At 40.1% G+C, this 13,751-nt stretch overlaps 1 long non-coding RNA gene across 1 annotated transcript; it reads right to left on the bottom strand.

Annotated features, from left to right (window-relative positions):
* Nucleotides 1-566: 566 nt before the first annotated feature.
* LOC118522194 (uncharacterized) lies at nt 567-3,768 on the bottom strand. Its single transcript, XR_004910523.2, has 3 exons — nt 3,087-3,768; nt 1,610-1,654; nt 567-856 (listed from the first exon to the last, which is right to left on the bottom strand). It is a non-coding gene; the product is annotated as an uncharacterized LOC118522194 (long non-coding RNA).
* Nucleotides 3,769-13,751: the final 9,983 nt, after the last annotated feature.

Here is a 13,751-nt window from a genome sequence, read left to right as displayed (position 1 = left end):
GTCCTTCCCTCCTCCCAGGCCTGCAATGAAATGCGCTTTAATTGCATCAAAGGGCTCTTCTCAATGGGGTTTCAGAGGCGCGAGAGCAGCGTTCCCGGCGAGGGTTCCTTTCCGGCTTGCCAGCATTCCTCTGCACTGCTAGGGGATGGGGATGGGGCTCCTTCGGGAGGGCCGGAGGCTCATTTCCATTCCTCTCGCATACAGCCTCCGTTGTGCGGGCCCGGCCTGCCGAGGGCAGCCGCGGCTGCCGGCGAACAAAGCCCCATTCATCCCCGGGGCGGCTTCCTCCCGGCTGCTCGCGGCCGCAGATGGGCTGGCCCCCGCACGCCATCCTGCAGACCCGGGCGCGCGGCCCGGACAGGCGCGCACAGGGCCCGATTCAGGAGGCCGGCTCTGGCCAGGGCGACCCGGGCGTCTCTTTCAGCAGGCTCCACAATGGCGATAGGCTGAAACCCGCTTTCTTTTCTGGGCGGGGGATCTGTGCACACTGAGTCTTTTCAGCGAGGAAATCCTCAGTTCGCTCACGGCTCGTTAAGAACGAAGATGTCAGTTTCCACGGCCCTCCCCGGCTCCCCCGCCCCTGCCCCTCGGGATGGTACGGCCCAAAGTTCCCCAAACTGTGAGAGGACTTTGTTTCCCCTCCGGGGCCTCTGAAATCCCGACGAAAGGGTCACTTCCTGACTTTTGTGTCTCTTCAATCCAGTGCCTTGAAAGTTCTTACCCTCTTGTTGTGACTAAGTACGTAATTGCAAGTCTTCTCCGTAACTTTTCACAGGGCTTAAACATTCCTCTAGGTTGAAGTTTGGCACTGTGGCTTCACAACAAAGACCACTGTTTTTCTTCCCCCATCTCACTCCTGGGAAAAAGAAAGAGAAGAAAATGCACTTGTTCACCACCCTTGTTCACAGACTTCAAGCTCATTTCCTCTGCCCCACACGTTAGACAGCAACAGGTTAAATGCTACAGAGAACTCCAATGTCGAATAAAAGGGTTGCAGCCTCACTTTTCCTTAACTCCAGGCAGCTGGAGGGCGGGATGGGAGGGGGGGAGTTGGGGAGCTGGGGCTGGATTCCTAATCCACAATCTAAAGCAGAAACAGGCTCCAGATCCACATTCCGAGGGTGTGGATTAAATAGGGAATGGCAGAATCAAAGAACAACAGATATAAGAAGACTTATCAACCCTAATCCATTCATTTTACAGATAAAAAGCAGATAAGATCTGAGAGGGGAAATGACTTGCCCACCCTCGGAAGAAAGCTGGTTCATCTTAGTAAAAATTGCCCTCAGGCAAACTTTCAAAATAACCTTAAAAATAATTTTTTCAACAAGAAAAGTTCCAAAAAACACTATTGTTCAAAAACCATTTATGTCTTCCTTTTTTCCCTCTGTATCAGAAAGGGCCTTCCCTTGATTTGATTGGGAAAAGGTAAGAACCCAGGCTTGAAGTGAGGATTAGAGGAGATTCTGCAAGTGTTTTCACAAAGAATGTTCCCTGTGTTTCTTTTACTTCCTGCATTTTGAACATTGCTGACCTCTCTCCTCAAACTAAAGTATTGCATCCTTGATGTGGTTTAAAAACACAACAAAATAAAAACTGGTTTACTCACCACTTGAAGACTCCTTTCCTCTTGCTGGAAAAAAACCTTCAGAATCTTAAAATGAGATAGGGTTACTTTGCAATGGTTATTTGAAAATGTACAAATCAATCAGTTATACACACAGAGAAAGGGGAGAGAGTGCTTGCCACGTACAAGGCACTATTCTAAGCACTTGACATGCATTACATCATTGAATCCTCACAGCAACCTATGAAATTTACATTATTTTTCATCAGGATAAGCGTACTCTTGAGATTTACTACTAAGCTACTCCCATTTTACAGAAAAAGAAATCAAGGCTGAGAGACTTTCACTTTATCAAGATCACACCAATGTTAAGTGGCCAACCCAGGCAGTCGGCTCTTTCACACTAGGCTTTCCTGAGATGTTATGCACAAACACATGGGAATGCACCCTGGACACAAAGATCTGGAGTTGGGAGCCAGGGGAGCTTCCAGCCAAACATAGGTCTTTTCTGCTTCTGAAAGAGGCTACCCTGATATGCCTGAAGGCTATAGGAAGGAAAGTCTTCATCCTGCCTTTTCTGGAAAGACAGAGGGCCCCCTGAGGACTTACTAATTTAACACTAAAACTCCCCTTTCAGAATGTAACATGTCATGAGTTAACAGTCACTACCTATTCTGAGCTGCCTTGTGATTTATTTTGTAAGCAATGCTCTGTAAAGTATAACAGTGTCTCCATTTGCTTCATCAAACAAAACTTAGGTTCAAGTTCAGATCTGCCATTCAAAGAGATGAGACTTTGGGAAATTTCTTTAAGCACTATAAATCTGTTTCCTCATCTATAAACTGGAGAAAATGAGAATGTCTACCGCATTGGGTTGTGAGGATTAAATGAAATTATATAACTGTTCATTATATAGTATTTATCCTATAGTAAGCATTTGTATCAATCCGTGAAGACTGTGGTTTAAAAAAAATCTTAATTGTGGAGCGCCTGGGTGGCTCAGCCGTTAAGCGGCTGCCTTTGGCTCAGGTCATGATGCCAGGGTCCTGGAATCGAGCCCCCAATCGGGCTCCCTGCTCAGCAAGAAGCCTGCTTCTTCCTCTCCCACTCCCCCTGCTTGTGTTCCCTCTCTCGCTGTGTCTCTCTCTGTCAAATAAATAAATAAAATCTTTAAAAAAAAAATCTTAATTGTAACAATATAGATGTCTTTCCCACTCACTATATATTCATCCCAAGATAGCTGGAACTCTGCTCTATGTCTCTTCACTTGGTGCTCTGTCATCTCAAACCTGGCCTGCTGTGGCAGAGGGGACAAGAGAGCATTGGGAAGGTAATTATACTGGTAATGAAATGTTCAGCCTGGAAATAACACACATCACTTTCCCTTCTAACTCATCAGCCAGAATAAATACACTCCTTCCCATCTTGCATCCCAACTACAGTAAGGTGAGAAAGTATAATTCTACCATGTGCCCAGAATAGGGAGTGGGGCGGGGGGATGAAAATGAATGGTAATCACCAATGACTAGCACCACACGCAGTAAACAATTGCTATTCTTCTCCCTTAGGATAGCAAAGAACTTCTTTTCTGTGACTTCCAAATTTCTAGTTCATCCAGGAGACTTTAGAGCAGGTTCAACGGAGAAGGCTCTATGATCTCAGGAGTCACGTTTTGATAAGATTCAACAATACCTGCAGGCTGCACCAGGCTACAAAGGAGTTCTCTGGCTTCTTAGGACTCCACCTTCCCCTTCAGAGGAAAAAAACAAAATAAAGCAGAAACAAACGAACATAAACAAAATGCTCCCCTTTGGCATACTCAACTTGGGGTTCATAGTGGGAGGAAGCAGAATATATGCAAATAAGAGCAAACACAAGTTTTGACCATGGAACTAAGAAAATCTCTAGGAAAGATGCCTGTAGTGATAGGAAATATCACTGACATTCTTGTTCTTGCCCCCTGCACTACCCCCACCCCCGTCAGATTTGCTCAGCTGTGTCTTACAGAAATGATTCTTAACCTCTCTTCAACACTCCCCAAGTCATTTCAGATGAACTTGCCTTTGTGTTCTGAACAATTCAAACCTCATCTGGAGTTAATTTGACACGTACCTGCTGATTGACTGACCTACACAGAAATGCTCATCTATTTCTCTCTTTTTTTACTTCTGCTCATATTCAGTCTCTTATTCTTATTATATTCTTATTTGGCCAGTCCCCTATTGTTGGGGCATTTTTTAACAGTACGAATTTTACAGTATCATAAATATTAAAGATAGCACTAGATATGAATAAATATTCTGGTACATAAAATCTTCATTTGCAAATATACTTATCTCTTGAGGCTGGAATCCTTAGGTAAAATGGTGTGAATTGTGCTCCAGAAAAGCAATCCGACCTATGTGGTAGCCTTTACCTCTACCTGTGGAAACACCAAACATAGAGCAGGTACTGAATGAAACTGCCTAATTACCGGGCATCACAGGAAGAATCTGGCCGACCAGCATCATGGATGACATTGGGACCAAACTCTTCAAGAACCTTTTTCAGGTAAATATATATATACCTCACAATTTCCCCATTTAGTAACTGTGACAAAGCGGCCTGATTTAAAATAATGATTATAGGGCACCTGGGTGGCTCAGTCAATTAAGCACCTGCCTTGGGCTCAGGTCACAATCCCAGGGTCCTGGGACTGAGCCCCACTTCTGTGGCCTCTCTGCTAAGCAGGGAATCTGCTTCTCCCTCTGCCCCTCACCCTGCTCTCATGTTCTCTCTCTCTCTCAAATAAATAAATAAAATCTTTATAAACAATAAATAAAATAATGATTATAGGACTATGTAGCACAGAGAAGAAAGTTTATAATTCAGGAAGTGAAAATAGACACAAGGATGACAAGCACACTTTTTAAAATGATCACAAAAAGGACTGTCGAGGACTACATAAAAAGTACCCAGTATGGAGAGAATAGAAGCAATTTTTTCCTTTAATCTTCCAGAATTTTAGAATATGGTTATATCGCTTTATAATAATCTAAAAAAAAAAAAAAACGTTAAGTAAAGCATCACACATGCGATGAGAATCCTCTCTGGAAAAGCTCTGTAGCAGCTGCTCTTTGAGAAGTTCCCCGGGGACTTTGCTGCACTTGAGCCAGCCCCGGTTGCCTGGATGTGGAGACCACATTCGGGTTCCTCAGGGTTTTCTTGTTGCTGCTTCCTCCCCCTCCAACAGGGAACCAACCACCCGGGTGGCTAAGCAAACAATGCAATGTCGTGCATCACCACCAGACCCGACTGGGAGGCCTCCTGAAGGCCCAAGACCTCCGAGAGAGGGGCCTGAACTGGCAGGGGGGTTTCAGAGCAAGAAACCATTTAAAAGAAACAGGAAATGAGTCCCTCAAACCCAAACCATGTGGAAAGACAGGCCACATCATTTAAACAAACCAACAATAATACAAGTCTTTATAAACGCCCTGTTACTCCCAAATTCCTGAAAATCATTTGCAGCCCAATAAAGAAAATCCATTTATTTAACATACATTTCTTGTGTACCTATGTGGGTCAGCTCCTGGGATTATCTTAAGGTTTCAAATTAAATATCATCCCTGGCCCCCCAACCCCCACATACATTCTACTGAAAGGGGTAAACATGCAAATAACTCATCCAGTCTGGCAATGGGATAAATTTAACCCCAAAGAGGCAGCACATGTCTCTATGTTAACAGAAGGGACAAGGGCAAGGGCCCACTAGATCTGCAGAAAAACTTCCCAGGCTAGGGGTGAGAGACAGCCGCAAGAAGGTGAGGAGGTAAGATGGTAGAGACTGCATAACAACTCTCTCCAGGAGCTTAACTGACAGGAAAAGAGAAAAGACAGGAGAATAATAGCTTATGTTGGAATTCAGGATTAAGGGAGAATAATTTCCCAGGTGGGAGAGGCCTGAATATGTTTACATGTTGAGAGGAAGAATTCAGCAGAGAAGAAGTTGAAGATACAAGATAGACAGGGCAGATGGGAGGGGGTGCCATTTGGCGTGAGTTTAACTAGTACTATCTCTTCCTCTTGAAATTTTTACCCTATCAACAAATTGCCAAACGTTCCTCCCTGTATAAAGAGCTCTATTTTCCAGCTTTTCTCCTTGCTTGATTTTAGCGGGATGCTAAATCTAAGACCCTATCTCATGTAAATCTGGCACTTTTTAAATAACAATGATCTTTTAGAATTTATAGATTTGTCTACTCTCAAAGGCATCAAATTAATGGCTATTTGATACTTCTCTTTGCCTTTGCCTAAGGATCTCCTCAAGATCATTACCTCAACATGACCTTAAAGTTGCAGATGCCAAGAAACAAAGATGTACTGTAAATCACTGCATTCAGAGAAAACTGGTTATCTGTAAATTAGAAGGAAAAAAGGAAGTAGTTGTCTTAGAGAATGTTACAGCTTTCTCTTCTTGAAGTGTTTGGTTTTTGGTTTTATTTCCTTTTCACCCATTTTAAATTATTTAGTCTTTCAAAACCCACTGGTTTATTACAGATACACATCTGGTGACCAAACATGGGTAAAATCTTTTTATTTATTTATTTATTTTTTGTTAAGATTTTATTTATTTATTTGAGAGAGAGTGAGAGAGCGAGCACACAAGTGGGTGGAGGGACAGAGGGAGAAGCAGGGCTTGATCCCAGGACCCTGGGATCACGATCAGAGCCAAAGGCAGATGCTTAACCAACTGAGCCACCCAGGAGCCCCCCAAACATGGGTAAAATTAAAAAGATGAAAACATTTCTTGATAGAAATATTGCTTTTTCTATTAATTAGTTACTTGTTTATCTTTTTCTTTAGTTAATGCTAAACTAATGCTAATTTCCTAAAAACCAGATAATTGAGTGGAAAAGACAATAATGAAATGAAACAATCCTTTGCAAGGAATTTTTCAAAGTCTCTTCAAATATAAAACTTTCTGCAGAATCCTAGTGGTCAAAGGAAATTATAGGATACAGGGTCCCGTCAACTTGAATAGCAAATCTTATTTTATCTATTCTCCATTTTTCTAGAGATAATGTTACAGTCTAAAAACAAACACTTCCTGTTGCAGTGAGCAGTAGACTACCCTTTAGTGCTAACATGTAAGATATTTATTATTTCACTTTTGCTCAAAACCGGCACCCAAACTAGCATTGATAAACTAAGGAACCATGGAATGGTATGGAAGCAGAGAAGCTGACAACACCAATGGGTTTTCATTCAGGCCATAATTCTGTTCCTGAAAGAAAAATAGAAAATATTTTCCTTTTAATTACATTATTGCTTTAAAGCCATCTCTTCTTAGACTGATCTTCAATTAACAGTCTTTTTTTTAAATTTAGCCAGATTTTCTCTACCCAGCTTCCTCATCCCTCATTTAGCAAGAAATTGTCTATAAACAAATGTGTAGTACCAGTGAGGGACAAGAGAAGGACAGTCTGTAACAGAAACCCTTCAGGGAGTTGTTTTGCAAAGCAAGAATGCTCCCGTTAGGTGAATAACCATCCCATTATTTACTTATTTTGTAAATTTCGCTCTTCTGTATTATGTTTTCTTAAAACAGAACATTCCTAAACAGAAGAAGCCTACCAGAGAAACACTTAACTCTAACATTTCTGAAAACATAAAGACCAAAATGCAACTTATCACATCAGTACACTGTAAGGGATTTGGCCAAATTTAATCAAATTAGTCATAAGGAAAAAAAAAGGACATATTTCTAGATATATCCCTATTCATTAAATTTCAGATGTTTACAAAAGCCCATTTCTTGACCTTTTTCTCACTCAATACTCAAATTTTGCAGGAGTTTGTTTACTTTTTGGATTGTTAAGACCTCTCAGAATATTTTCAAATACATAGTTATTATTTAAGGATTGAAAGGAGTTTTAGGAGACCATTATCTAAAGCAAATTTAAGAAAGAAAAAGGACTGCTCTTGTATCAGTTCTTGTCAGTATGTATCAAACCTCTAGGCAGGTTATGATAGGGATTCCATTCTGAAGTAAATATTGGATTGTGAGTATGCTGCGAAATACTGTGATTTGCTCACTTCCAAACAAATGGATATCTCACAAAGCTGAAAACATAAGGCATCTAGGAGCCTTCTAAGAAACATTTACTGAACATTTATTTTGTGCAAGGCAGTGCTAGATGCCATGCAGGATTCAAAGACGAAGAAGCCACAGACTGTGTTTTCTAACCACTGTTAATGCCCAATGCCTGGATGAAAATAAAAGGGTAGGCAAAAGGGGGCGGGGGGGGGGGTTGGTGAAGGGGAAGCCTTTCAGAAAAAGGAAATAAAGAGGGGAGGTAGTAGGGACAAATCTAATTTGCCAAGTGCCATGTAAACAACAAAAGCATTGCTTTTGTTTTGTTTCTTTAAAGATTTTTTATTTATTTATTTGAGAGAGAGAGTGAGAGAGCACTAGCAGGAGGGAGGAGCAGAAGAAGAGGGAAAAGCAGGCTCTTCGCTTAGCAGGGAGCCTAATGCTGGGCTCCATCCCAGGACCCTGGGATCATGACCTGAGCTGAAGGCTTAACCGACTGAGCCACCCGGGCACCCCGTGTTACTTTTGAATAGCTTGATAAATAAGGATTTTTCAAGAGACAAACACCAAAACTGGACAGGATTGAATGATTGTTCTTATTGATCAATCCAGGCATGCTACATATAATGCAAAAGAACTAATGATGAATATAGCTCAAAATTAGAGAAGTTTTAGCCCCTGACACTTGATAAACATAAGAACAGTAACTCAATTCCATTTGGTTCTGTGTATCTCAAAATTCTACTCCAGGCTATTCTGAGAAACCACAAGATAGCTGTAGCTCAGTTGTTTTGTAAACTCACACAAGGGCAAAACCATGTCCTAAGGTTTGCTTTGTGCCACTAGATTGACGGGAACTCTCTGGAGTAGGATTATACTGTTACCTGAATGTCAGGTTGCCATGATTTTGACTCTTGGATCCCCCTAAGTTAAGCTGTAATAAACACAGAGCTCAAGAACCCAAATCATACTAGTTTTTACTGAAATACAGACAAGGTGGTGTTTTTAAACCTCTAATAAGTAAATTGTTAATTCACATGTCCAAGACATTGAAGCCCTCTCCGAAAAAAAGCCAGCATATCTTAGAAAAGGTATTTTACTCTCTGAAAGTGTCCAGCTCAACTGTTCCATTAAGGACAAATGAACATTATAAAGTCAGCAGGGACTGATGCTAAGGACTATTCATCTTGGATGAACAGAATAGAAAGCAGGTTATCAGTTATTTTACCATCCGGAAGTAATGTATGATCTAGAACAGGGGTTGGTGCACTACAGTCCACAGGCCAAATCCAGTCTCCCACCTGGTAAATAAAGTTTTATTGGAACCCAGCCATGTTCATTCATTTATGTGGTACCCATGGCTGCTTTGGGGCTATGAGGGAAGCGTTGAGTACCTGCAACAGAGACCATATGGTTCACAAAGACTAAATATTTACTATTGGGCCCTTTAAAGAAAAGATTTGCTGACCCTGGTCTAAGGGAGTGTGGAACATCATATCTATTTGAAATACTACATAAAAAATTACATAATCTTGGGGCGCCTGGGTGGCTCAGTTGGTTAAGCGACTGCCTTCGGCTCAGGTCATGATCCTGGAGTCCCTGGATCGAGTCCCGCATCAGGCTCCCTGCTCAGCAGGGAGTCTGCTTCTCCCTCTGACCCTCCCCCCTCTCATGTGCTTACTCTCTCTCATTCTCTCTCTCTCAAATAAATAAATAAAATCTTTAAAAAAAAAAAAAAATTACATAATCTTTTTTTTTTTTTAAAGATTTTATTTATTTATTTGACAGAGAGAGACACAGCGAGAGAGGGAACACAAGCAGGGGAAGCGGGAGAGGGAGAAGCAGGCTTCCCGCTGAGCAGGGAGCCCGATGCAGGGCTCGATCCCGGGACCCTGGGATCATGACCTGAGCCGAAGGCAGACGCTTAACGACTGAGCCACCCAGGCGCCCCAAAAAACATGGTTAGCCTCCCCATACCACTTTAGATTTTGAAGAGTCTGATCTGCTACTATATATACATATATTGGTCAAAGAAGTTTCTTCCGCAGTTTAGGGCTCGGTTCTGTTTTCAACATTTATCCTTCTGTGTGAGGTTCTTCCCTCTGAGCAATAGATAATATCTCAGCCCACTTAGCTATTAATTCTATCCTTGGATTCCTTTCAGTATATTTGGGTTGGGTTTTTTCCTAGTGTGTCTCTGGAAACGTGTTGTTCTATATTTATTCCGCACATGACTGGTTCAGTGTGCTTCATTTTACTTCCTTCCTTAATAAACTATTTTGTTAACAGTGTTTATTTTTTCCTCCCATCTTTATCCTGTTGCAGTTATTTTTAAAGTGCTACTGATTCCCTGACACCCAAACTGCAAGGTAGAGTATGTCAGATCTGCTTCTCCCTAGGGTTGTCAAAAGGTCACATGAATCTGCTTCTTTTAAGATATTGCCCCTGAAAAATCTGCCTTCTTATAAAAGGTCCTTTCTGACTGGATTGAAACTACAGATTTTAGTGAATATCTAATTATGTTACTTTTCTTATGTTGGGAAATATTTATAGGTATGTGTTGTTACACCAATAAAAATTCCAAAGGTTGAAAAAAAAAAGCAGCAAACCGACTTTACATTAAATCACCTATGTTAAGTGTTATCATGTGGCATTATACGCAAAACCAAAATGAAACAAGCATCTTTTCTCTAAGATGGAAAATATGGGCTGGATTATGTCCTTTAAAGTGCATTCACAAACAGCTAGCTAAATGATTATGCCAAGAGAAGATTGATTGATTATTTGATGTCAGCCTGTTCCAACCTCATTCAGGCTAGTGACCCATCCCGACGTTCCACAATCAAAGCTCCCCTTTTCAACATTTTTATTCTGATTTACATGAAAGCATCAGCAACTTGCTGGTTGGAAGGGATACCCAACAGGGAAATAAGCACCTTGCTGGAATAAACAAGATGAAATTAATAATAATCAATGTAAAATTCTACCTTTAAGTTTTATAGAATCAGTTGTTTAGTATCTTATTAGGAATTTACATTGGTAAATGGGTGAAGTAACTCATGTCAACAAATGTATCAAAACAGTGCAAATATAAAAGCCACAATTTTAAAATGGCTTAAAATAATAAAAGAATGAGTCTTTGACTATGTTTATAAGACTCTACTATTCCTATTAAGATTAGTTTTATTCGGTGTTGGGCAACTCACAAATATTTCCCTGTCTCTGTCTCTCTCTCTCTTTGTCTCCCTCTTTCTTTTTTTTTTTTCTTTTTTTAAAATTGTATTATGTTATGTTACTCACCATACAATACATCATTGGTTTTCTTTTTTAGTTTTCTTTTTTTTTTTAATTTTTTATTGTTATGTGAATCCCCATACATTACATCATTAGTTTTAGATGTAGTGTTCCATGATTCATTGTTTGTGCATAACACCCAGTGCTCCATGCAGAACGTGCCCTCCTCAATACCCATCACCAGGCTAACCCATCCTCCCACCCCCCTCCCCTCTAGAACCCTCAGTTTGTTTTTCAGAGTCCATCGTCTCTCATGGTTCTTCTCCCCCTCTGATTTCCCCCCCTTCATTCTTCCCCTCCTGCTATCTTCTTCTTTTCTTTTTTTTCTTAACATATATTGCATTATTTGTTTCAGAGGTACAGATCCAAGATTCAACAGTCTTGCACAATTCACAGCGCTTACCAGAGCACATACCCTCCACCCTCCCCAGTGTCTATCACCCAGTCACCCCATCCCTCCCACCCCACCCCCCACTCCAGCAACCCTCAGTTTGTTTCCTGAGATTAAGAATTCCTCATATCAGTGAGGTCATATGATACATGTCTTTCTCTGTTTGACTTATTTCGCTCAGCATAATACCCTCCAGTTCCATCCACGTCGTTGCAAATGGCAAGATCTCATTCCTTTTGATGGCTGCATAATATTCCATTGTGTATATATATATATATATATATATATATATATATATATATATATACCACATCTTCTTTATCCATTCATCTGTCGATGGACATCTTGGCTCTTTCCACAGTTTGGCTATTGTGGACATTGCTGCTATAAACATCGTGTCTCCCTCTTTCTGAACACAAGGAAAAAAGTAGACTTTTCTGTTTTAGTGAATTTGGTCCATGTGATTTGCTTTGGTTAAAGAATTGTAAGCAGAAGTCAGATGTGTCCCTTACTTATTCCAGGAGAACAAGTCTTAAGCTTATAAGCTTTGCCATATGTGCTTTTCTTTCTGCCACTATGACCAGCAACATATGCACAGTGACTTTCCTATCTGCTTGGGGGCTAGAGCAAAGATGACAATGACAACATGGAGCTCCCAGCCAACCTCAAATGGCCATGTAGAATGAGCCACTGAGATTTCAGAGTTGTTGGTTATGGAACCATAATCTAGCCTATTTTCTATTAGCACAGTCGAGACCATTCTGGAATATTATATTCCTGTGTTTTAAGTCCAGAGGCTGATGCCTGAAATGATAAAGAGGAAAGACTCCCCTATGGAAGAAAATTGGGCTCCTTAAAAAACACTCCAAAGAACACATATAAGTGAAGGTTTAAGTTTATTAGATGGAGCAAATTTACAACAATAAAGGCTTTCCAACAATGGAATGGACTGGCTTATCAAGCGATGAGTTCCTTTTCAACAGAAGTGTTTAAAGAGTAATTAAATGGCAGAGATCTATGGGGAAAAGTAAAGCTTTAGGAATAAGGCTGAGTGAGATAATTTCTAATGTCCCCACAATTTCTGAGATTATAAAACTAAAGCATATCTAACAATACTCATTTCACATGTTAACATCTCCAAGGCTATAACAACTCATTCCTTCAGCTTTGTATATTGGATGTAAACAAGTAAACATATGATTATTTTTTCTTAATAATCATTGCCAAAAGCCCATAGCTCTCCCAATGGCTTTCAGATACCTCTCCTTTCCCACATTGGGGTAACTGATCTATAGTTCCCTATGATAATTTTAGAAAGATTTCTATCATCCCCACAGTGTTGGGAATAATGGCTTTAGTTTTATCCCTGACAGGTCCTGTAATTTAAAATTAAATGCTGCACTTATTTGCTAAGGCTCTTAGGTTATGAAGTTTCTTATTTTGAAGATTAGTAATAGTCCTAGAAAAAAACTTGTGTGCCTCCCTGATAAGGAAGCCTAGGAAATGCCCCCACATAGACCCTGAAACAACTTCCTGGTTTTCAAAGTGAAAATTCTTGTGCTGATAGAGTATCAACCTACCTCCAATGCATTTTAGAAAGATGAACAATCTCAGCTTGTTTATTTCCTCTAAAATGCTGATAGCAAAAAAATGTTGCAAGACTGCATAGCCTTTTTAGACCACAATTTATGTTACTAATATTAGGCACAATGAAAGCATTAAGACAGAAATATTTAATATTTTGCTAACTTGTAGAAACTGTCATTTGTATTGCCCATAATTTCATTTACTTTACAATATTCCATTTGCCTCTGGTATTTAACAATACTCTTTAAACACTAAATACACTAAAAGAGAAAACAATGCAAAAATAATAGAAGACTAAACACTTTATACTCTATCAGACAATATCATGGGATCGTTTGTAAGATAAATTGTCCAAACACTTCATCTCTGTTTGCTTTATATACAAAAACATCTCAAGTATCAAAGATTGAAATTTTTGTTGTTGTAGCAAGCTCCAAGTGTAGAATAGATGTATTTAAGGAAGCAGGAAGAGATAGATGTGGTCAGGTTGACAAAGGTCATCACTAAAGCAATATAAAAGCAATGGTTAAGAACCATACTCTAGAATCTGGCGGAACTGGGTTTGTATCTGTGCTCCCTCAGTAGTAACTATGGTGGCTTGGGCAAGTTATTTAACCTTTCCAAATGTCAGGTTCTTTATCTATAAGGTGGAGATAATAATAGTATATACCTTAAAGAGTTATCCTGTAAGTGAAATGAGACAATATTTTAATTATCTCAGTGTCTTGTAGTAACCTTATCAATTACTTACTGCATATCAAGTCACTCTAAGACTTAGTGGCTTAAAGTTTGTTTATTTGCTAATGATTCTGTGGACTGGTAATTTGAGCTGGGCTCAT

Source organism: Halichoerus grypus, chromosome 8, assembly GCF_964656455.1.
Source record: "Halichoerus grypus chromosome 8, mHalGry1.hap1.1, whole genome shotgun sequence".
In the NCBI taxonomy this organism is placed as follows: Eukaryota; Metazoa; Chordata; class Mammalia; order Carnivora; family Phocidae; genus Halichoerus; species Halichoerus grypus.
The sequence above is the reverse complement of the archived record's forward strand: the minus strand, read 5'-3'. Positions and strand labels throughout refer to the sequence as shown.